We start from the raw sequence: 26,948 nt of genomic DNA on the forward strand, positions 1-26,948 counted from the left end.
TTTGATAGGAATAATCATTGAAAAGTTCTAGTAATCAGATGAGCAAACAACATTATTGGACAATTCTACAGTTACTATAAAGAAAAATTACATATATACCAGACTACATAGTGAATGATGATGCTTAGCCTTTGTTCTCGAAGAAGACCAAGTGATGCCATGACAAGAACATGAATTGGATTTGAGTGAGAGTGCTAAGTCATCAGTCTCACTTTCTCTTCTAGAGTCATTAGGATCTAGTGGCCAAATATGAATTAGGACAACTAGAGATGTCCCCAGATGTGAGGCAATCAGAGTTAAGTATCTTGCCTAGTAAGGTCACACAATTAGTAAGTGTCAAGTGTCTGAGGTTGGATTTGAACTCCTGTCCTCCTGATTCCAAGACCAGTGTTCTATCCAGAAGCATAAGAAAACCTGCATGATAAATATATACAAAAATAATAATAAATAATTATACAATGTGTTATATAAAGGCTCAGCTTTACACAATAGTGAATTCTTGGCTGCATTCCAAGATCCTTTGCTCTTCTGAATATCTTGTTCCAGTCTACTTAATCCTTACTGTGGCTCCTTGGTATTTAAATTGTTTCTTTCTGGCTGCTTGCAGGTTTTTCTCTTTTTATCTGTTAGTTCTGGAATTTGGCCACAACATTCCTTGGTGTTTTCATTTTAAGCTCTCTTTCTGGAGGGGATTGATGTATTCTTTCAATATCTACTTTGCCCTCTGGTTCCATGATATCAGGACAATTTTCCATCATTAGATCCTGTAATATTAAGTCTAGGTTCTTTTTCTCTTCAATGTTCTCAGGAAGTCCCATAATTTTCAGACTGCCCTTCCTCAATCTATTTGCTAGGTCAGTGGTCTTGCTGGTGAGGTATTTTACATTTTCTTCTATTTTTTTCTATTTCTTTTTGGTTTTGTTTAACAGACTCTTACTGTTTCATGAAGTCATTCGTTTCTGCAGACTCCATTCTTTTTTAGAGAGAGAGGAGTTTTCTTCATCTAGCTTTTGCAAATCTTTTTCCAGTTGCTCAATTCTATATTTGAAAGAGCTTTCCATTTTAGCAATTGAGGTTTTGAGAGAATTATTTTCTTTTTGCATTTGCCCAATTGAAGATCTTAGAGAATTATTCTCATTTTGTATTTGTTCAATTATGTTTTCCAATGATTTTTTTTCTTGTTGCAAGGTGTTAATTGACTGTCCCAAATTTTCCAATTGATTTTTAAACTCCTTCCTTATTTCTTCATGGATGTCTTTCTGTGCTAGAGACCCGATCATCTTCTCAGAGATTCTAGGTCTCTCTGAGTTAGGGTCTTTTCCTTCCAAGAATTTTTCTATGAATCCACCTTTCCACTGACCTTTTTTCATTTTGCTAAGACCTTGAGTTGGCAAAGGGCTGGTTCACAGAGGTTTGGTGTTGGGATCCCTAGAGGCCTTAGTCACTGAGTGCAATACCTCCAACTGGCCAGTAGGAGGTGCTGGTTCCTTTCTCTGGAGTGTCTGTGACCTTGATTGAGACCTATTCCCTTAGCCTGGAGGGAGTGATTGAAGCTGTTAAATACTTTTGTCTTCAATCAATGGGGGCTCTACCCTGGGGTGAGATCATCCTTCTCCCTATTGTCAGCTGTGCTGGTTCTTCTCACATACTTGTGCCTGGGGCAGAAGCTGTCTGTAATTGTGTTTCTTCTGGGAAGCAGCCTCAGGTGCAATGGAGATGTGGCCTCATAGTTCCTCAGACTAGTGGAGCCCAGGGATGATGCCCACAACTCTCCTGCACTGGAACTTTCCCCCCACCCTTATTGGTAAGCTGCATCACTGATGCCTTGACTCAAGCCCCCTGTATCAACCAGGCTCGGAAAGCAAATCCTGAGGTACGTGTTATTTCTCCTGACTTTTCTTTCTGGGTTTTGTGGTTTGGATTTCTGTTAAAAGGTTTGTTTCATATCATAGATGGGGAAAGATGAAGAGACTTTAGAACTGTGTCTGTCTTCTCTCCACCATCTTGGCTGGAAATAGGATGATATTTTTGAAAAAAATTTAAGGTATACGAAAAAGGAATACACTGAAAGAAAGGGAAAGGGATGGGCATAGTGGGGTAAATTATCTTACATAAAATCATCAAAATATAGCTTTTACAGTGGAAGGGAATGCGGGGAGGTGGGTGCTATTAGGGGGTGAAACTTACTGTCATCAGAAGTGGCTCAAAGAGAGTGTAAAGACCATACTTAAGTGGGGAAAGAAATCTATCTTACTAAAGAAGAAAATAGGAGGGGTAGGGCAAAACAGAAAAGGGTGGATTATAGCTGGGAGAGAAGATTGGGGAAAGTGTTAGAATAAAAACATTCTTGCAGAAAGACAGCATGAAAGGAGAGAGAAAATAGAATAAACAAGTGAATATAGGATGGAGACAAATCCATTTATCAAACATAACCGGAAAAAATAATTGAAGCAAATTTATCTGATAAAGGTTTCATTTTTTAAAGGGAACTGTGTAAAATTAATAAAAAATAGAAACCACTCCAAATTATTATTCATCAAGAAATATGAAGTCTTCAGATGAAATAATGAAAGCTATCTGTTATATGGAGGGGGGGAACTGTTTTAACTCTCTCTTTATTGGAGAAATGCAAATTAAGGCAATTCTAAACTATTGACTCATGACTATTAGATTTCCTATTATTACAGAAAAGGAAAATGACAAGTGTTGGTGGGGATTAGTTAAAAATGTGACATTAATTCTCTGGTGGACTGTGAACTAAATTCAACCATTTTTTTTAGAACAATTTGGTACTATGTCCAAAGGCCTATAAAACAATGCATAGCCTTTGATCTAGCAATGTCACTACAAGCTTTGTATAGCAAAAGATTTTTTTTAAAAGGGAAAAGGACTTACAGGTATGGAAATATTTATAGTAACTCTTTTTGGTACCAGAGATTTGGAAATTGGGATGATATTCATCACCTAAGGAATGACTGAACAAATTGAGCTCCATGACTATGATGAAATATTGTTATGCTTTAAGAAATCATGATCTGGATACTCTCAGAAAAAGTTGAACTTATATGAGGTGATGAAAAATGAAATGAACTATGTAAAAAGTAACAATAATTTGTAAGATGATGAGCTATGAATTAGCCAGCTGTCTTCAGGAATTCCATGTTCCAAGACAACTCTGAAGGACTTATGATGAAAAATGGTATCCACTTTAGGAAAAGAACTAATGGTGTCAGAATACAAACTGAACCATACTTTTTAAAAATTTTCATATTTTTCTTGTTTTTTTGCCTATGTTTTCTTTTATAACATGACTAATGTGGGAATATATTTTGCATGACTACCTAAATGTATAATCTACATCAAATTGATTGCCTTCTAAATAAGGAGTGTAGGGAGGAAGGAAAAGAATTTGGAATTAAAGTTTTAAAAGAAGATATTAAAATCCTTTTTGCATGTAGCTGAAAAAAAAGGAAATATCACAGTATAAAAAAGAAATTTTTAAAAAAGGTTTTGCAAATTGAAATGATAGTATATTCTTCTCATGAAATGACACCTTATAATATATACTCTATGTGCTTTTGTATTTATATTTTCATATATATTTATGAAAAGAATCACAAATAAGAAGAAATTTAAAGAGGTTCTTAATCTTTCTCCTTTGAATTGCAAATATTAAAATAATACCAATAGAATTATTTCCATTTGAAATGTTTTCTGAGCTTGACTCCTTAATATGAAGTAGAAAGATTAAAAATATAACCTTTCTAGAAAGTCTATCTACTTTTATATTATCATTGGATAACGGTAGCTAATGAAGGCCATTTCTACTTGATAAACAAGCTTTTTTTCTTTTATAGAGTAAAGGAGAGGGAAGACTGTTCAAAGATATCAACTTTTCTTCCTTCCATTGAATGTCATAGATTTAATATTTGAAAGTCTTATTTTAAAAAAAACTGCCTTAAATTCTTTGACAGGTGCAATGAAAATTAAATAGACTGAGTTAATTTATCCAAAATTGCAAGATGCACTTCTAGTAACTCAGAGTGAAAAAAATCAAAATATAAAGGATCTCCTAATGCTGAACGTCTTTAACATATGAAAATATGTAGTAAATACATTCCATAATTGAAATCTTCCATTTTTTTCAGTAGTAAAAACAAAACCAAGTACAAATTTGTTCACAATAATTGACAAGATTGAATTGGAATATATATATGAAAACTTAATTTTTTCTTTATTATCTATACATATTTATATCTAAATACATATGTAATATATTATACATATTATCTAAATCTATTGATATATCTACTTACAATTAAGAAGTGCCAATTTTTTTCAGTCTTTCAATTTACATTTCTTCACTCTTCATCCCCGTTTAAGCATTTAAAGCAGTTTGTTGCCTAATGGGGAATCACATAAAGACTTGTTCCATTTTTTTCAAGTCAACCATATCCATGTTTCCATAAATTAGGATATTCAATGCTTGCTGTGGAATAAATGTTTAAATAGTACTTCCAAAAAAAATTACTTTCAAGGGGCAGCTAGGTGGCATGGTGGATAGAGCATTGGCCCTGGAGTCTAGAGAACCTGAATTCAAATCTGACCTCAGATATTTAATCATTATCTAGCTCTGTGAGCTTGGGCAAATTACTTAACCCCATTGCCTTAAATTAAGAAAAAAGAAAAGAAAGAAATTACTGTCAAGGTACTAAATAGAAAGGAATCTTGCTTTATCAGGTGAGTCACTCTTGCCTCTTGCCAAGTCCTGGGTTATGAAAACTTTCATAGGGAAAAAAGAAAGGAAAAGAAGGGACAGGAAAGAAGGAAGGAAGGAAGGAAGAAAGGAAGGAAGGGAAGGGAAGGAGGGACAAAGGGAGGGCAGGAGAGATGAAGGAAAAGAATGAAATGAAGATCAGAAAATTGTCAATATGACATATTAAATATTCCTGGAATAATTTTCTCTTGTAATATTTGGAATCAAGATCAGGTAATGTTTAAAAGCTTCTTTTCTCCTAAATCTTAATGGTCACTATTTAATTTCCTACTTTATCTTCTCTCACATTCTTAAAGTAAAAAAGAACAAATCTCCACCTTGTCTTCTCAACATAAAGTACTATCAGGCATATCACCTTGAGAGTTGACCTAAGTTCCAGTTGCCCCAATGGCATTCCCTGAACTGGTTGTATTCCTCTGGCAAATTAGTTAAATCTTATGTTCTAGGAGTGAGAAAAGGGAGCTCTCTAATCAATTAACAAGTGTTTATGAAGCACCTATTATGTGCCAAGAACATGGTATTAGGCACTGAGGATTCAAATATAAAGAAACAATCTCTATTTGAATGACCATAAATTCTAATGTAAAAATGCAATAAGAACATTTAATATAAAAATAAAATATAAATAAATAAAATAAAAATATAAAAATAAAATTATTAATTATAAGTACATAGAAAATATTGAAAATCAAAATGGTTTGGACTAAAGATCATCAACAATTAAAAGAATTAGAAGAGCCAATTATTAGAAATGGAAAAAAAAGAGTGTATTTCAGTCATGAGAGCAGAGGTGGGGAATGCAACATATGTGAAAAAGAGAGAGACAAATTAGCTTGTATTGTAAAATTTTGATGGGATAGTAATATCCAAAGAGACTAGAAAGATATATTGTAGCTAGGTTTAGTCACTTTAAAATCTAATCAGGGAAGATTTTATTAGACTTTAAAACAATAAGTAGCCACTACAGTTGTGATCAACAGGGTAATCAGCAAAGTCAGACTTAAATGAAAATTATTTTTATAGAAGTATTCAGGATTATCTGAGTGTGAAAGATTACTTTTACTTTTGCCAAAATAAATAAGTGAGGTTTTGTAATAATCTAGACAAGTGAATACAAAGGAAAGAAGAAAAAGGGAGTCAAATGTGAGAGTTAATGTGACATTGGAAATGGAAATATCCGGGGATTATTTAACTATTGGATAAAGATTGAGGGCGTTCAGCATAATGCCTAGATTATGAATGTGAGTCATTGTAAAAAGGGTTAGTGAGTTATAAAAATGAGGAAATTTGAAGAGGATAGAGTTAGGAGAAAAATTATGAGTTTAGTTTTAGACATGTTTCATCTAAGATATTTACAGTACATCTAATTTGAAATATCTGATGGGTAAGTAATGATCCCAAGTTAGTTCTCAGGGGAGTAATCAGATCTGAGTATATAGATATTGAAATTATCTGCATAATGAAGCATGATTAAATTCATGGGAGAAGAAAAGGAAAATAGAAGAAAGGCCAGGTCAGAGACCTAGGAAATGCACAAATAGGAACTATGATGATTCACCCTGGGGGTAAGAGTCATCATATCAAGAGCAAGGGAACCAGAAGTGAGTAGTAATACAAAAACCCAGTGAAGAGTGTGTGTGTAGGAAGAGTTTGTGGGCAATAGTTTCAAATTCTGCAGATAAGTAGAGGACCAAGAATAGACCCTCAGAAGGGATAATTGCAAATTTTTAAGAGGTTGCTTTCAGTTGAGTGATGACCTGCTAAGATCTCTAAGATGAAGAGAAACTCCTAAAGAACTGTTTATTTTCTATATTATTTCTAAAGTAAGAACTGGAAGGAATGCTAATTTTCCCTTTAGGTCCCTGCCTTCATCTATAGAAAAGTTTACTTTATGCTATTTGTAGCAAGTCTGTCTCTCATCATCAATTGTAGCAACTAATAGGGAAAGGATTTCGAATGGAAAAAACTATCTAGTTATCATCTATATGCACACATACATAAATTTTAAAACACATACACATATGGATATGCATGCAGACATACTTATATTTATATGTGTGTAAGAGGGATATTTTATAAAAAGATTGAATCAGCACTTGAGATATGATTGTTAAATTTGTAGTGTATTTGTAATTATCCAATTACCAAATGTTATAGATTAGAACTATTTTAGATTACTAATAAAGCAGATCCATTTTAAAAATATTTCATTAACAACATTTTGCTGAAAATCATTTGTTAAACATTCAATAGCACATGTCTGTATACACACAAATATAAATATATAAATACATTCACAGATTATGTACAGAAATGCACATATAATCACATACATATGCACATATTTATATTTAAACATAGATATACATGATTATGCATAGATATACAGATATATAGTGATATATCTGCAAGTTTCCCTTCAATGAACCTGCCCCCCTCCACTGACAGAACACCAAAAAGTTTATATTTCATAATTTTTTCTCCTCCTTCAGAATATTTTGTTACACTTAAAGGGATTTGGATTATATAAGTTCTATGTCATAGATCTACCACCAACTTATGGTATTCTCGGTAGAGTTTATTGCCCTTCAAATAAATTGCATTCACTCACTAATAATCATTTTTTTTCTTTAAATGTTAGAATTATCAATTTACACATTTACTCCCCAACAGTAGCCAGACACATTTTTTCTTCTCCCCTTGCACTATCTTATCTTGCACTATCAGAGTTTAACTAGATTCCTACTGATAGAGGGTCTAGTTCCAAATCCACACCCCATTTTGAGCTAGATACTTTGGCTATCTGAATTTTCCTGGCTTCCATGCCAGGCTGGCTTCACCATTATTGCCTGTAATTCTGGTTCCAGTCATCACTGTGACTTGAATTGCAAGGTCTTAGAGAATTATCCGTAGCATCTGAAACTGGAGACAATAAACAGAGAACAGGAATAAACCACCTTCCCTTTAGCTTTATGTTAAACAATCCAGACATGTCACGAAAATTCCCTCAAGATGTTTCAAAGACCTCCATGTAATGTGAGCTATGCATAACAAGACAAACCAATATCATCTGTTTGTTATTTGAAATTTGCCATTCATATCAAATAGATGTGATTGTCTTTTTGTAAAACAAAATCTCCATCTTTAATTTACAACAGTTCTCTATGTTCTCTGAAAAAGTATAAGCATATATAAACTTATTTATCATATAATCAAATTTAAAACAAAATTTGCATCTCTATATGTACAGAGAAAAGTAATAGTTATCTCCAAATATATTTTTATAGAATGAGAAACATTTCAATCATTCAAATGCATTGAGCATATGAAGTGTCTCTTTTTATACAGGTGCCAATAAAATTATTTAGGAGTCCCTCTAGTATAAGAGATCCTCATGGAAGTCCTGGAAATTTCTTCCAGATTGTTCCTTATTCCAAAGGGCACATGGCATTCCACTATGATCCTTCTTACTGTCAGCATTAAAAAAATGGAACTGCAAATTCATTCATTAGGACAAAAATTCAAATAACCAAGAAAATGAGCTTCTTATGTATTTAAGACACAAGGATTCTAATCTTTTTTTTTCTAAGGTTTGAGGATTTATTATACAGATGTGCTGCACTTAGCCACAAGGAAAACAACCAGTCGGGAATGACAAGAGTCCTGTAGCACACAATCACTAGGCAAGGAGGCGGGATTTGCATTAAAAGATGGTATGTCCTTTTTTGCCAGGAAGGTGTGTCAAATAGAGTCCTTTATCAGATGGTAGAGCTTGTAGAGTCTTTTGTAAGGTGGAAGATGTCTGTCTCCTGAAGGATTCTGCCTTCCTGAGAATGTCACCAAGGGTCGTTCCATCTTTGCTCCTGTGGCTGGCAGCATCTGGTTATTTGGACCTCTGCCTCATCTTTTTCCTTTTGTGTTTCGCTTCTTCCTCCACTTGGCTCTCATGGCGCAATGGAAGTCGACAAAATGGCGCTAAGAAGAAGAGCCAACCATTCACATCTTAAGATGTTTTAAGACATTTTGATTTCACAAAAAGCAAGATTTGCTAAATGCAAAAAGAACAGAATAGGGGTGGCTAGGTGGCACAGTAGAATAGGGTACCAGCCCTGGAGTCAGGAGGACTTGAGTTCAAATCTGGAATTAGACACTGAAGAATTACCTAGCTGTGTGGCCTTGGACAAGCCACTTAACACTACTGCCTTATAAAAAATCTTAAAAAAAAGTAGAATCATCTATTAGACAGTAGCAATCCAGTGATTCCAAATTTGTCATAGTAAACTTAATACCAGTGCTCATATAGAAATCAATAATAAAGAAAGTATAAGTATCACACTATCTGAATACAATATTCAATAATACAAAGTTAAACAATATTTAAATAGTTAAACAATCACAAAACTAAAAATTTTGCAAATTTATATTGATTGTAATGGTTTGAGAAGGGGGGGGTAGTTAGGTGGCACAGTAGATAAAGCACCAACCCTGGAGTTAGGAGGAACTGAGTTCAAAATTGGCCTAAGATATTTAGTAATTGCCTGATTGTGTGATTTTGGGCAAGTCACTCTTAACACCATTGCCTTAAATAAATAAAATTTTAAAAAAAGAAGTGATTAGAGGGAATATTTAGCAGAAGCAAAAGGAAAAAAATATCACATTTAAAGCCCCCATCCTGCCAAAAATTATGAAATTCCTTAAGATCTTGTTGTTCAGTCACTATAAATCTTCCTGAACTCATTTGAAAATTTTGTTTTTTTTAATTTATTTGTTTATTTTGAATTTTACAATTTTCCCTAATCTTGCTTCCCTCCCCCCCACTCCCCAAAGAAGGTAGTCTGTTAGTCTTTGTATTGTTTCCATGTTTTACATCTATCTAAGTTGAATGTGATGAGAGAGAAATCATATCCTTAAGGGAAAAAGGGGAAAAAAGATAGCAAAATTAAATTATATGATTTGTTTTTAAATTAAAGGTAATAATCTTTGGTCTTTAAATTCCACAGTTTTTTCTCTGGATACAAATGGTATTCTCCATTGCAGAAATCACAAAATTATGCCTGATTGTTGCACTGATTGAATGAGCAAGTCCATTAAGGTTGATCAGCACCCCCATGTTGCTGTTAAGAAGTAAAATGTTTTTTCTGGTTCTGCTCATCTCAATCCTCATTAACTCAAGCAAATCCCTCCTGGCTTCCCTGAATTCCTATCCCTCCTGGTTTCTAGTAGAACAATTGTGTTCAGTAAGGTACATATACCACAATTTGTTTAGCCATTCCTCAGTTGATGGATATTCACTCAATTTCCAATTCTTTGTCACCACAATCAGGGTGGCTATGAATATTTTTGTATTTTAATGTTTTTACCATTTTCATGGTCTCTTCAGGGCACAGACCCAGTAGTGATATTGCTGGATCAAAGGGTATGCACATTTTTGTTGCCCTTTTGGGGTAATTCCAAATTGCTCTCCAGAAAGTTTGGATGAGTTCAGAGCTCCACCAACAATGTATTAGTGTCTCAAATTTCCCACATCTCTTCTAACATTGATCATTGTTCTTGCTGGTCATATTGACCAGTCTGAGAGGTGTGAGGTAGTATCTCAGAGATGCTTTCTTTTGTGTTCTCTAATAAATAATGATTTAGAACAATTTTCATATGAATATGGATTGCTTTGATTTCTTCATGTGCAAATTGCCTTTGCATATCCTTTGACCTTTTGCCAATTGGGGAATGGCTTGTTTTATTTTTTTAAATTTGACTCAGTTTCCTATGTATTTTAGAAATGAGTCTTTTGTCAGAAATACTAGTTGTAAAAATTGTTTCCCAATTTACTACATTTCTTTTGATCTTGGTCACAGTGATTTTATCTGTGCAAAAGCTTTTTAATTTAATGTAATCAAAATCAAATCATCTAGTTTGTTTTTAGTGAAGTTCTCTATCTCTTCCTTAGTCATAATCTGTTCCCCTTTCCATAGATCTGACAGGTAAACTATTTCTTGGTCTTCTAGTTTGTTTATAATGTGTTTTTTATGTCTAAATCCTGTATCCATTTTGATCTTATCTTGCTTTAGTATGTGAGGTATTGGTCTAATCCAGGTTTCTTCCATACTAACTTCCAATTTTACCAACAGTTTTTTATTGAAGAGAAATTTTTATACCAAAAGATGGATTCTTTGGGTTTATAAAACAGAAGATTACTATAATCATTTCCTGCTTTTGTACCTTAGCCAATACCAGACAGTTTTGATGACTGATACTTTATAATATAATTTCAGATCTGGTAGGGCTAAACCCCCTTCTTTTGCACTTTTTTTTGTAATTAAATCCCTGGAAATTCTTGACTTTTTATTTCTTCATATGAATTTATTTGCATTTTTTCTAATTCCTTAAAGCATTTTATTGGAATTTTGATTGGTAGGGCACTAAATAAGTATTTTAATTTAGTTAGAGTTGTCATTTTTATTATATTAGCTTAGCCTATCCATGAGTAGTTGATATTTCCCCAGTCATTTGAATCTGATTTTATTTGTGTGAGAATTGATTTGTAATTGTTTGCAAATAGTTTCTGAGTCTTCCTTGGCAGATAGACTCCCATGTATTTTGTATTGTCTTAAGGTACATTGAATGAGATTTCTCTTTCTAACTCTTTCTGCAGTATATTGCTAGTCATAATAAAGAAACATTGAGGTTTTTTTTTTGAGGGTTTATTTTATATCCTGCTACTTTGCTAAAGTTGTTAATTATTTCTAGTAATTTTAGATGATTTTCTGGGATTCTCTGTGTCTAACATCATGTCATCTGCAAAGAGTGAGAGTTTTGTCTCTTCCTTCCCAATTCTTATTCATTCAATTTCTTTTTCTTTTCTTATCGCTGAACCTAGCATTTCTAATACAATATTGAATAGTAGTGCTGCTAATGGCCAACCTTGTTTCACCCGTGATCTTATTGGGAATGCCTCTAACCTATTGTGATTGCATATAATGCTTGTTGATGGTTTGAGATAGATACTGCTTATTATTTTAAATAACAATCCATTTATTCCTACATACTTTAGTGTTTTTAGTAGGAAAGGTGCATCGGACATTTTCTTGACAAATGTATTAGAATACTTTGCCATTACTTCTACATTTCTATAGAAGGGGAACCTGAGGTAAACAAATTAAATGACTTGCCCAAGATCTCACAACTAGTAATTATCTGAAGCCAAATTTGAGCTCTGGAAGATGTATTTTTCTGATTTCAGACACAGTACTCCATGCACAGTGCCACCAAATATCAAAAGTTACATGCAGATTATGGATTCCTGAAAAATTCTGAGAGGCCTTCTCCAATTTTCCCTCCTTATTTCTTCAGAGATGAAGCATTTAGAATGATAAAAATGTTTTGAAGATAACTGTAAAAAAAGTCAAACCAATAATTTATTTAAAAAAGAATACAATATGAATATGAATCCTTTTTCTCATACAATATCAATGAAAATAATAATATGCATGGATGAGAGTATATTTAATTTTTTTTGTTTTGCATAATGTTCCTTTTTTCTCTTTTGTCTTTTGTGTTTTCTTTTTTTCTTTTCTTTTCTTTCCTTATTTCCCTTCCTATTTTCTTCTGTGTTTTACTCTCACTCAAGTGTTATAATAGTTTCAGACTTTCCCAGTAGAAGGATTTATAGCCATGTCCTATCATGCCTAACTTTATATAATGTTTCCATAAACTATTGCCTCATTTGATTTTCTCAACAAACCTGTGAGTAAGGAAATGTTTCCAGTTTTCAAAGCAGAGATAAAAATGATTCCTCCAAGGGCAAAGAGCACAAATTTTCATCCTCAGATTTCAATGAAGATTCTAAATAATTTCTTCCCAATTAATATAGCATAATCTTGTTCATCCCCCACTTTCCCCTCCTTCCTGATGCCCCCTACTCCCATCACTCTACACTAGAGAATTAAATATCTGGCTCCTAGAGCAAAACTATACCTGAAATGTATTGTTTTTCATTCGAATTAAAACACATTCTCGTCATAGGGGAATATTGCACAATGAATAAAGTTTGGAATCAGTTAATATGGGTCAGTCCTTGTTATTTCAGTTACAACTTGTGTTAACTTGGACAAATTATTCCCCTCTTGACCTCATTTTCCTCACAGATATGACTTGGAATTAGGAGATTATGAATCCAAATTCCAACACCGATACTTAATTTCTATTGATCTTAGGCAAGTCAGTTCTGTGCTTTGAGTTTAATATTCCTCAACAGTGAAAGAAGGGGACTAAACTGGATTGTTTCTAAGATCTCTTATTGTTCTAAAACTGTGATGCCTTGGCACTAAAATATGGTGAAATATGTGGACATACACACAAAAAGACATACACAATTTGCATTTTTTCCTCTTTATCTCTGTCTTTCTTTGTGTGTTTTTCCATATATCTGGTTCTGATTCTCTCCTATTTTTGACCGTCTCTCTCTCTCTCTAGATCTCATTCTTATTTACATACCATCTACCCACAGAGGAAAAAAACAAAAAAAAACCCGCTCTTTTTCATATCTCTGGGGATAAATTCCATTAATCCGTAATATTTTTTCTTTTGAGAAGTAAGAAACAAAATATGGCTGATAGTAATAACATTCTCATCCCATCTATCAACTTCTTGACAATCTTAGTTTTAACATCAACCATAAGTGATTTATACATAGTATGTACTTTAATACTATGCAGTTTTAAATTTAAATTTAACAATTTTACTAATTTCCCATCTTCATTGGTGGGTACTCAAATATTTCTCTAACTTTTTAAAAAAGGTGGACTCTTCCTTCTAGCTGGCATATAACTATTGACAACAGATAAACTGAAAAATTTTGTGGAGTGAATAAAAACAAGTATGCTTTTAAAACTTTGCTAGAGTGCTTTCTGAGAGTCTGATTGGATGTTCAAGGAGAACTAGCACATTTGGTATGAGGGTGTACCAAACTCTTTGCAGGGCTTCAAGAGACAATAGCCTGCTCATAGACCACACTCCGGTAAAACATTTTTAGCAGACAGATTAAATAAGGTAATGGGGGAATGATGAATCAAGCGGATATCTACCAGAATCATGTGACAAATTTTCTTACCAGAATGGTTTAATTGAAACAATTCTTTCTAATGACCATAAAAGCAGAAGTATACAATGAAAAGCACTTAGATCTTGATCAAATGTCATTGTCAGTCATTTTTACTTTTGTTTTGTCCTTAGACATGAATGACTCTGTAAGAGTGAGGTTGATGACTTTATGTAACTCTGCTTTAATTAAATCCAATTCACATGCAAGTCAAGATATAACCCCATGATGTCAATGGGCCTCAAAAATTAAGAAGACACAACAGAATCTAACCTCACATTGGTTCTTTCATTCTCTACCTTGTTTCCTACCTGCCTCTGTAGACATTAATTCTCTGTATTGCATTGTAATATATTTGATAACTGGAATGATTTAGCTTTTGGTTTCATATAACAGGCAGCAAACATAGCACCTTACATATCATAGTAATTGATGTAAACCAAAATGGCAACCTGATTGAAATATATGGTCATCAGATAATAGATTTAGAACTGGAGGAGACATGAGAAAATCCAACCTAAACACTTAACTCTATGTTTGGGATGTGTATAAATGCCTATTTGGTGATCTATTGGATCACAAGTAGAATTTCGAACATGAAACTATATTGGGTATTTTTTTTTGGTAATTAGAAGCTTGTAAAATATAACAGTAAGGAATAACATCTTTCCCAACTAATTTCTGGGAATGATGCTTTTCAGTACCAACAGTTTTGAAACTATAGAAATAGAAGTCATTGTGTTTTAAAGTTCATATTGCCTATGATTAAAATTAATCTGTTCCCCAAAATGGATTAGCTTATACAATATTAGAGTCATATGGTGTGGGAAGGTTTCTTTCACCTAGAAAATTCTGAGATTCTAATGGAGAGGTAAAAAACACTAAGGTAATCATTTTAAAAATATATAATACACTTTCCATTTGCCTAGAGTGAATACATGTTTCCAACTTTGTCTAAGAAAATCTACAATAGCAGTGTGTCAGGCAAAATTCCTTAGAGTTGAAGAACAAAAGCTGCTTTCTCTTTCAAATGGGCAGGTAACAGGATATGTCACTCTATAAGCTATATAAATGAATAAACAGATAGGTTAGATAGATGATGGATAGATAACTAGATGGACAGACAGACAGAGAGATAGTCATGGGAAATTGCAAGATTTAGTCTCTATGTATACATAGATCCTAAATCCTTCAATACTAATGCAGTTGTGATATGATTTTCACATATCTTCCTAAGAAAAAACTAAATATTATTGAATTGATCATAACTGGTTAATAAATCAGACATTTGGTGAAACCACTTTGGATTCTTCAATATCTCTGTTAAATTTCATTTAAATATTTTTTAAAGCTTAAGTTCTGGCAAAAACTGAAGACTTTTTAACTTCAAACTGATTCAGGAGGCTTTTGGTATAAGAAAGTTTGTATGTCATCTGGTGAGTTGCATCTGATTTCTATGGAAATGTTTGTATATAAATTTCATTTCACTCTTTGCCAACAGCTAAATATTGATCAGATGAAGAGAGAATATTTGAAGAAAGTTATTAAAATTACTAAAAACGTTTCTGATTGGGGAACAATTTATTGAATGCAATGGAGCCAGCAGCTTTTCACCAAGACTGACAATTTGAAGTCAATGAAAATCTACTTTCTTTAGACAATTGTATGAAAGAGAGAGACAAGTGAAGTCAAGAACAAAACACTTGAATGAGGATGCTATATTCTTCTTTTATATTTTCGTAATGCCAGATATTCAAATTAAAAAAAAAAAAACCTTTTAGGGGGAACTTCTAAGAAATGCCAAATTTTATTTAAGTTTAAAGTTGCACTTAATACACGCTTATTTCTTCTTTCTTTTTAAATTCTTTTTTCATGATGTTCAATTCAAATCATAGGTTTATAGGTGGAAGTTACTTCAAAGTCCAAATAGTCCATATGTCTTATTTATTTAAATGATGAAACTGGAGGACAGAGAATCTAAATAATTTACCTTTCACACATGTAGAATGCATTAATTAAGGAAGTATTTATTAAACTTCTATATGTGCTATATTTTGTCTTATGTGAGAGATATAAAGATAAAAATATGAAACATATAAACATGCATAATTGCCTGAATTTTTTTAAAAGCAAAATTAGATGGAATCGCTACTTAATGGAAATCTAGCAATGTGGTTCTTGTTTGGAGCTTATAGACAAAAACTGAAAAACCTCCACTACTAATTGTTTGGAAGCTCAACTCTAATTGTAGACAAGACACTGGAATATATCAGGTAATCACTGCTCAATAATGTTGAAACTTCCTTCAAGGATGGAGATGGCAATCTATCATGGTAACCCAGACTATGCTTTTGAACTTTTACCAATGAATTCCCATAAATTCAATACAAGGAAGTCATCTCACTAGATTTAACATTATGTGAATATAAATTAATCTTACAGATTGTCCATCAGTTGTTCCTTAGTCTCCCTATAAGATCATCTCACTTTTTTTCTTTTCATATCTTTGATGACATCTTTTAAGGCACTTTGTAAAATTCCTTATTCACTTGTGTTGACATAATTTAATTCTGTCTTTAAAAGAACCCTTAACTTCAATTTTTAAAAATTGAGATATTCTATACCATTCATTCATACTACATCACCATAATTATACTGATGTTAAAGATAGACTTTCACTTTAAGGTGAAACTTAAGGTCATTAAGTGAACATTGTAAATTTGCAAAGGTCATCTAAATTCTTCCCTGTCTTCTATTCTTTGGTCTATTTTACAGTCTATTTTCTGTCTATGGACAAAATAAATCTGCATAGATGGTGAAGGTTTGCCTATTGATTATTGATGTATGTGCATTTTCAAGCAAAAAAAAACCAGAATGACATTTTTTGACAATTTCCCTGGAACACTTGATTTTCTGAATAGATACTGACCTATTAAGATGGTTTAGGTTAATACTTTCAAATGTGATATGCATACTGGTAAAACCAAAATCTTTAAGTTTAGAAATCACAGTTAGTATAAAAGTTGATATACTTTTATAATGTTAATTTATCTTATAAAAATCATTCAAAGAAATAAGTAGAATCATTTATTTTTCTTTTGGTATTTCAAAAGGTTAATTTGTGTTATTTTCAACCTGGTGACATCTTGATGGAATTAACATGATTTTGCTTTACAATTTATATATGTTTCTCAGTGTTATGTGATAAATTGAGAAGTCTTTGGATTGTTAAACTAAGAATACAAAAGAATAGCATGACCTTGCATGCAAAGGTTATTTTTTATTAACTGACAAATATATATAATGCTCTACATTTTGTCTTGTTCATAGACAATAATTAAAATGTGCAATGGTAATAACAGCATTATAATAATAATAGGTATTTTAATATACATATTTTGTTTTATAATCATAGATGCTTTATTATCATTTATTCTATATGAAATCCTTAAAAAAAATAAATGAGCCCCAGTAGACTCAGAAAAAGTTGCATGAATAGTAATTAAATAATGATTCTAAGCACTTTTACATACTTGAAGAAAGTTGTCCTATGAATGCAGGGTATTGTTGTTGTTATTTACTAAAATCAATTATATAGTCACTTCTATGCAATATGTAATGGGCATACTTTTTTTAAAAGAGAAGTGACTACCCTTTGAAATAGACATTTGAGGTTACTATTATCTAACCAAATGATTTTAATATATTTAGAGAGATACAAACTCTCTTACATATGATTGCTTGACACCTCCCATTTTTGCTATCTTAGAACAATTTCTTTATACTGTCTGAATCTGGCTCAATTAGCTTACTTGTTTATGTCATAGAGAATGAAAAAAATCTACATTACCCTCAAAGAAACTGGAAATCCTATGATCAAGTAATGACTCAGCCAACAAAAAATAATTAAGTTTTTTATCATATGCTGGGCACTTCTTTTGAAATTGGGGATTCAAATACAAAAGTCTGATGTTTTATAAATATGATGACTTACTATATTCCTCCTATTAAAGACAGATAGAAGCATACATAAAAACATAATTCACTTCTCTTCTTGCCTTAAACAAACTACCCACTGAGCAAATGAAAGGAAAACTCACTCCAGGGGAAAATATAGAAATTCAAGTTGCATCATATAATTAATAATACAAAGCAATTACTTTATTAATAAGCTGATAAGAGCTCTTTCAGACAAAATTACAGCTATATAATTGCACATATTTGCATCAAGTGGTATGAGAGAAACTTCAGAGAGGAACCTGTTAATAAAGCACTCCCTGCCTCTTCAAAATTTTTTTTTATTACTGCTACTTTGCAATTATCTCAGGAATATTAAAACTTTTTATTGTCCTTATCAGTATATCTAGGATTATAGAAACATAGATCAATGTTGATAAAGGACTCAGAGGTCATTTAATATAACTACTTCCTCTTTAAAGATAATGAATCTGAGGCCTAGAAACATTAAATAACTTGCCCAAGGTTATCCATATAGTTAGTATATGTCTGAGGAAGAGCTTTGAACCCATGGTTACCAACTGTATGTCTAGTATTTTTTTCCCCACAATGTGCCATGATTCCTCCTCTATCTATTAATCCAGCCTATCATTCTATCCCTGGTTTCACTTGTCTTCATACACTGCCTAAGAATGCTTGTGATACATCGTAGGGTAATGGTGCTATCTTATAAGTCCCTGGACAATTAGGGATTCATTTGTTTGGGGAAAGACAAGAAATCTTGTGGTTGAGAGGTAGGGAAAGAACTAAGAATGGAAAGAGATTTCATTTACCATGTCTAATATTAGTTTTCCAATAATTCAGGTAGAAATTGAGCATCAAACCAGAAATGCATGTATAATTCTAAGAGTGAAGGCATTGATGGAAGAATCATGACATATGTAGAAGCTGCTGAGTTGAAAGCATAGATGATAAGAAAACGAAGTCTTTCATCTGACATCTTATTGTTATATCTAGAAGTTTGCAATAAACATTTACCCAATGTGAACGAATTTTCCAAAACTTCCCAAACTAATTTCAGGGTCCAGAGAGGGAGTTTTGGACCCTTAATGATTTAAAAAAAGAATAGTTTGCAAAAGGCACCATCATAGGATGGAAGGTGCAACCATTTCAGAAGTGAGCAAACCATATCAGTGATAAGCTGGTAACAGGTTGATGGACAGTTCATGTCAGCCAAGGGCAGCATAGCATACTTCAAAGATTTTGCACAAAAAGACATTTCTCATGAAAATATAAAATCTTCAACCAAGGTCAATAGGTGGCATATTTATTTGGGGGTATTTAGAGGCTGGGGCACAAACATTATTTAATTGCCAAATATATGATATTTTTTTATTTTCTTTTGTAATTATTAATGCTCTCCTACATTCATTAATTTGTGCATGCTTACAGTTAGGGTGTTACATCTGTCTCATGATGTCCAGAAATTTTCCTTTGATTCTGAATGGAGATATTCACCACAGGAAGCATAGTATGTGCATATATCTGATCCCTTCATGTCACTGGCATTTCCTTCAAAAATGCTATTCATCACTATTCTACATAAACAGTTGCCAAAGAAAAATAATGACACTTTTAACAAGTTATGAAGATAGCACATCATTTGATACCTGTACAATATAGAATATTTTATTATTATTTAAAATAAAATATCAGATAATAAAAGGATGACCCAAAGAAAAATGGGCAAACATTTTATACTAATTTATGAAATGTCACAGTCCAGAGCTGAATAATAAAGAATGATCAGTATCTACCAGACTTCCCTGCCATGTGACTGAGCTAATTCTTGTCTTTAAAGTGTTTTTAGAACATTTCCAATTAGCTGGGGGAATTTTAGAATTTAGTAGAATCATCAGTAAACATTTATCAAGTGTTTATTATATTGTAGAAGCAGATAAGCACTGAGAATAGAAAAACAGGCAAAGGTAGTCTCTGTCCTTATGGAATTTAGCTTCTAATTGAGAAGACAAGACATAAAAGGAAGCTGAAAGGACAGAGAAAAAGAATATGTGGACAAGGGCATGTTGGATAAATTTGGAAGAGTGCATCCTGGTAAGGAATAAGGAAATGAATACTTTAAATATCCTCCTACATAAAGGTTATAGTAGTATGAATCATTCAATAACAGAGAGGGTGCTTAGAAATACTTACTAGTTACTTGAGCAAGAAATCACCAAATTCAGAGTTTGAGTGCTAGATCACACTGGTTAATTCAGAAGGGGAACTTTACTTTAATGAATCCCTATAGATATAGAGGTAAATATAATAGTTTGAAAAACATGTTTACATATTAGTTATTTTCCATATTAGAAATTAAGATTAAGGGAAAGAGTTACATAAGAGATAATTGTTATGAAGTGTCATCAGGTTCTGAAGGGCTATTTTTTTGTTTTGTTTTGTTTTTCCTCTGGATGGGGGATAACATTGCCCATAGCCGGTCCAATATTATTGTCCCAGCTCTATGAACTGCTGAGAGGAGCTGCTTCATTAAGGTTGATCATCTCACAATGTTCTTCTTAATGTGTACATTGTTCTCTTGTTTCTGCTCCCTTCACTCAGCATCAGATCCAGTAAATCATTCTATGTTTCTCTAGAGTCTGACCATTTATGATTTCTTATAAAACAATAATCTTCCATAGTTTTCATGTTCCATAAGTTTTTAGCCATTCCCCATTTGATGGACATCCTCTCAATTTCTAATTCTTTGCCACTATAAAAGTGCTAATGTGAATATTTTGGAAACCGTAGGACTTTTCCCATTTTTTATAATTTCTTCTGGATATAGAACTAGAATTGTAATTGCTGGATCAAAGGGTATGAGTAATTATTTTGCTATTTGGGCATAGTTTCAAATTGCTCTACAAAATGGTTGGATCTGTTCACAACTCCACTAACAATGCATCAATATCCCAATCCTCCCACAACCTCTGCAAAACTGATCATTTTCCCTTTTTCTCATAATGTTTGATCTTATAGGTGTGAGGTGATACCACATTTTATTTTCATTTACACTTCTCTAATCAATAATGATTGGGATCATTTTTTTCATATGATTATATAAATAGCTTTAATTTCTTCATTTATCAATTTTGGGACCATTTATCAATTGGGGAATGACTTGAAACCTTACAAATTTGATGCAATTATCTATATATTTTAGAACTGATACTTTTATCAGAACTCATACTATGAAGATTCTTTCCCAGCTTTCTGCTTTCCTTCTAATTTTGGAATCATTGATTTTATTAGTGCAAAAACTTTTTAAAATTTAATGTATTCAAAATCCTTCATTTTGCAGTTTGTAATGTGTTCTAATTCTTTTTTGGTCATAAATTTGTCCCCTTTCCATGAACAGATAGAGTATTTCTTGGTGTATTAATCTATCTATGGTGTTGCTCTTTATAACTAAATCCTGTATCCATTTTGACCTTATTTTGGTATAGGATGTGATATATGGGTCTATGCCTAGTTTTTACCATAGGGTGTTCCAGTTCTGCCAGTAATATTTGTCAAATAATGGGTTCTTATCTAGGAAACTACTGTCTTTGGGTAGGTCTTACACTTAAAGTACTGTGGAAGGGACTGAATCAATGCCGTTTTAGTACAACATGTATGAGTTTAATCTGAGTCATTAGAGAGCATAGTGACAACCAACAAAATGACAGCTATATTAGAATACAATAATATATTTCTATGTAGAAGATCTAAATACTCTTTAAAGCCCTTAATAGGTTTAGCTCTATTAGGTCTGGAGAATGATTCTGGTAACACAATGGATATCTAGAGTGAGAGAAATTGAAGGGTAAATTATGACACTAGCCTTAATCATTTTAGCAGTAGAAAAATGTTTCCTTATAGCATTGCAGTCAAACTGAAATAGATACAGGGGCCATTATAGCAGATGTCAGGATACTTAAAGCTGTATACTGACATCTCTGTTTTCATAGAGGGAACTAGGGGAGTTCAGAAGAATAGATATCTCAAGGGACATGTTGAATTTGAGATACATGCAGAATATTCAGTTTAAAATTTATATAAATAGTTAATAGTATAGAACTAGAGAACTTCCTGATGGCAATAGAAATTGGTCTATCCACGTTTTTTATTCCATTTGTCAAATAACCTCTGGACTAAGTTTTTAATGATTTATTTATTTATATTCACCTTAATGCAATAATCTCGCTGCGGTAGTAAGCATAAACTTCCTCACCCCCCCCCAAAAATACAGAAACCTACAGAGAAATATGGTGAGAGAAAAAAAGTGTACTTCAGTCTGTGTTCAGATATCATTGGTTCTGTCTCTGGAATGGGTTGCATTCTTTAACATAAGTCCATGTACATGTATGTGATGGAACACTATTATTACAGAAATCAGGAGGTATGGGATTTCTGAGAAGCCTGGAAAAAGTTGCATGAACTAATGCTGAGTATGATGAGTAGAACACCCTAACTGTAACATGGGGATGATGATCAAACTTAATGGACTTGCTCATTCTATCAGTGCAATAATCAGGGATAATTTTAGGGGATCTGTGATGGAGACTACCATCTGTATCTGGAGAAAGACCTGTGGAGTTTAAACAATGACCAATGATTACTATCTTCAATTTTTTTAAAAAGTCATTTTATTTATTACTTAATTTTGCTATGTCTAATTTTTTCCTTCCTTGAGATACACATTCAATTATGATATATGCATATCATGGAAACAAATATAAAGACTATCAAACTTGTCTTCTGCTGAGGGAGGGAGAAGGAAAGGAAGGGAAGGGAGAAAAATTGTAGAATTCAAAACCAAGTACAAAATATTGATAAAAACTATTACTGCATATAAATGAAAAGCAAGTAAAATGTTGATATTAAAAGAGAAACACTAGTCCCATAATTTTCAATAATAGCTATTCAATTCTTCCTTGAATATTACTTTTAAGTACTCAAAAGGTATCCTAAATGAGGATACCAATGATCTTTACTACACAAGAGAGAAATCCCTATTCCCTGGCTATTAATCCTGGTTCTCAATGATTACACATTTCCTTAAGGGTAGTAGTCAAGAAAGGATTGGTAAATTAAGTAATATTTTCAGGCAAATTAAATTTTTAATAAAATTTCAAAATAGATATAGTTTAGAAAAATATGAATTAAAACAAATCAGAGGTATCACCTCACATCTGTCAGATTGGCTTCAATGAGAAAAACAGAAAATGATCATTGTTGGAGAGGTTGTAGGAGAATTGGTACATTAAGGCATTGCTGGCGAAGTTGTTTGTTGATCCAACTATTCTGGAAAGCAATAGGCAACTATGCCCAAAGGACAATGAAACTATTCATACCATTTGACCCAGTAATACAAATAAGAAATCATTAAAAAATAAAGGGAAATACTCCACATATTGCAAAATATCCATAGCAATTCTTTTTGAAGTGACAAAGAATTGGAAAGTAGGTATAAGAGAGATAACTTTTTAAATAAGCATATTTGATATATACATATCATAGAATCGAATGTAAAGACTATCAGAGTACCTTCTGTTGGGGGGAGGGGGAAGCAAGAGAGGGCAGAAGGAAAATCATAAAATTAAAAACCTTGCAAAAATACTTAGTAGAAATTACAATTATATATACTTGAAAACAAATGAAATATTTATATTAAAAATATTTTCTACCCAGTAACTATTGTTAACTGTTTTACCCTCCATTCTATTCCTCCCCATTCCCATTTATTCTCTTCTCTCTCCCTTCACCTTGTCCCTCCTCAGAAGTGTGTGTATCTGATTACCATTTCCCATGACCTTACCTCTCTTCTATTATCAACTTCTCCCTACTGTCCTCCTGATCCCCTTCTCCCATCTCTTTCCTCTCCTTTTTCCTCTAGGGAAGATATATTTCTATACCCTATTGAGTGTGTATGTTATTCACTCTCTGAGACATTTTCAATGAAAATGAAGGGTCACTTATTTTCCCTTACTTTCCCCACCTTCCACACCATTGCATAAAGCTTTTTCTTGACTCTTTTATGGATCTATTTTCCAAGTCAATTGTTTTCCTCTAATGAGATATTTCACATTTTTTCCTAATTTTTTGCTCTTTTTGGTATTGTTTATTGTTTCTTGATTTCTCACAAAGTCATCAGCTTCCTTTAACTCCTTTCTATATTTGAAAGAATTATTTTATTCAGAGAACATTTTATCTCCTTTAACAACTGGCCAATGCTGATTTTTAAGACATTTTCCTCCTTATTGGCATTTTCCATTTCACCTAAACTTATTTTTAAGATGTTATTTCCGTCAATATATTTTTGTAACTCCACAAAGCTACTCACTTGGTTTCTTGATTTACCTGCATTGTTCTCAATTCTCTTCCAAATTTTGTCTCTAATCCTTTACTTGCTTTTCAAAGTCTTTTCTGAGCTCATCCATAACCTGAGACAAATTTTTATTTTTGTTGGATTCTTTGAATTCAGAAATTTGACTTTTCCATCCACTGATAACATATTTGGATTCTCCATGGGACTTAAGGAATTTTCTATGGTCATATTCTTCTTTTCTGTTGTTTGCTCATTGCCTTAGCCTATGACTGATTTTCCACACTTCCAAAGCTTTTGGAAGTTTTTGGGACACATACCTCCCCCACCTTAATTGTTTCCAGTTCTTACGAGAGGCTCTGAGTACTCTTCTCACCTGTGCTCTGGTCTGTTGATGGCCACATGCACTCCCTCTGCCTTGTTTCTCTGAGAAGGCTCCTTGTTCCTCTTTGGCAGTATGAGGCTCCAGACGACTATTAGAGTCTGAATATGGCCAAAGCAGCAGAGGCCTGTCCCAGGGATAGCATAGATCCCTCTACAGACTCTCCCCACTCCATTACAATCTGTGAGCTGAATGCTCTGGAAGGAGTTGCTGGGTGTCTCCTCAGGTACCCACTGCAGGTTGCCACCACAAGGCTGCTCTTAGTTTGGTGTTGACCTGGTGTCTATGATCACTCTGGTGGGCAGAATACTCTCACCACTCCTTCAAGCCATCCATACCAATCCCTGAAGCAAGAGGTCTGGAAGCTCCTCCAGTTGCCATGTGTCCAGGTGCCCATAGGAACACAGGTGCTACACAAACAATCCCTTGCAGACTGGAGTTGGTTTTTCTGTAGATTCTGCCCTACTAAATTTTGGCTAGTCATAATTTTGCAGGTTTTTGAGCTTTTTGAGGGGAGAAGTTTCTGGGAATCCCTGCCCTCATGCCACCACCTTGGCTCCACCCCCAAGATACATAGTTATAAGAAAACTTGTTGCAGAAATCTGAAGATCTTAATTGGTTTCCATTCAGCATAACCTAGGACCTTAGTTAATGGTCTCTAAGGAGCAGTCAGAGGGGTACAGCTTTCTGGTTATGTAGTACTAGGTTCAAACAATAGAAAAGTTTTCTCTTGATTTATACAATTGAATAGATTTATCTGATAAAACAGAATTTGTGCCCTGATATCCTAGAAGCAGAGGGCAAGATAGAAATTCAGAGAATCCACCAATCTCCCTTAGGAAGAAATCCAAAAAAATAAAAATAAACCAACCCCCCAACCTGAATATTATAGGCAAGAACTCCCAAGTCAAAGAGAAAATATTACAAGCACCCAGAAGGACACAATTCAAATATTGTGAAGTTGCAGACAGGATCACGCAGGACTTAGCATCAACTGCATTAAAAGCTTGTAAGACTTGGAACATAATATTTCAGAAGGCAAAAGAACTCAGAATGCAGCTGAGAATCAACTACCCAGAAAAACTGAATGTTCTCTTCCAGGGAAAAAGATGGACTTTCAATGAACCAGGGGAATTTCAAATGTTCCTGTTGGAATGGCCAGAGCTGAACAGAAGGTTTGAACTTCAAATACAGGACTCAGGTGAAGCATAGAGAGTGGAGGAGAAGGGGAAAATATCAGGGACTTAATAATGATGAACTATATGTATTCCTACATAGAAAAATGATACTGATAATACTCATGAACCTTCTCATTTAATAGAGCAGGTACTAGGAGCTTTTATAGATGAAGCACAGGAGAGTACTGAATTTGAAGATATAGTGTAAAAATGGAGTCAATGGCTAAAAAGGAAATGGGAGAAAGAAAAAGGAGAGGTGGAATAGCTGAAGAGATTTCATATAATAAAATATTTTTTATTACAATGAGCTATTGCAATGATATGGAATGGGGAAGGCAAGGGGGAATGAGGGAAATTTTGCTCTCATCAGAGGTGGCTAGGAGAGGAAACAGCACATATACTCATTGGGGGTATAGACATCTAGAACAAGAAGGAGGAAAGGGGGTCAGGGGGAAGGGGGGAAGTGAGTGATGGAGGAGTGGATGGACTGTGGGGGGAGAGTGGTCAGATACAACACATTTTCTTTTGAAATTCTTATAAAGGGCTGGGATTGGATGGTCTGTTTGGGCCCATAGGGCTGGGTGGATGCTGGGCCTGGGGTGGGGAGGTTTGTGGGCTCGGGGCCTCTTGGCCCCAGGACTGGGGATCTGTCTGCTGTGCAACTCAGCTACCCTACAGCACATTGAAGAAGAGGGACAGAGTGAAAGGAGAGAGAATATATAGTATATGGTACTGGGGAAATATGAATGGAGGGAGCTGGGATCAGCAATGGCAACAGTGGAAAAATATGGAAGTAGCTTTAATGATGGACTTATCATTAAGAATGTGATCCAGGGGTGGCTAAGTGGTACAATGGATAGAGCAATGGCCCTGGGGTCAGGAGTACGTGAGTTAAAATTTGACCACAGACACTTAATAATTCCCTAGCTGTGTGGCCTTGGGCAAGTCACTTAAGCCCATTGCCTTGCAAAAAAATAAAAGAAAAAAAAAGAGAGAGAGAATGTGATCCACCCATGACAGAGCTGGAGGTGTTGCAACACCAACTGAAGCACATTTTGTATTATTATTATTTTTTGGGGGGGGGTGAGGTTTGCTGGGCAAATGGGGCTGGGTGGCTTGCCTGGGGCTGCACAGGTGGTTCATTGTTGGGTGTCTGAGGCCAGATTTGGACCTGGGTGCTCCTGGCTCCAGGG

The sequence above is a fragment of the Macrotis lagotis genome, chromosome 1, assembly GCF_037893015.1.
Source record: "Macrotis lagotis isolate mMagLag1 chromosome 1, bilby.v1.9.chrom.fasta, whole genome shotgun sequence".
NCBI lineage: Eukaryota > Metazoa > Chordata > Mammalia > Peramelemorphia > Peramelidae > Macrotis > Macrotis lagotis.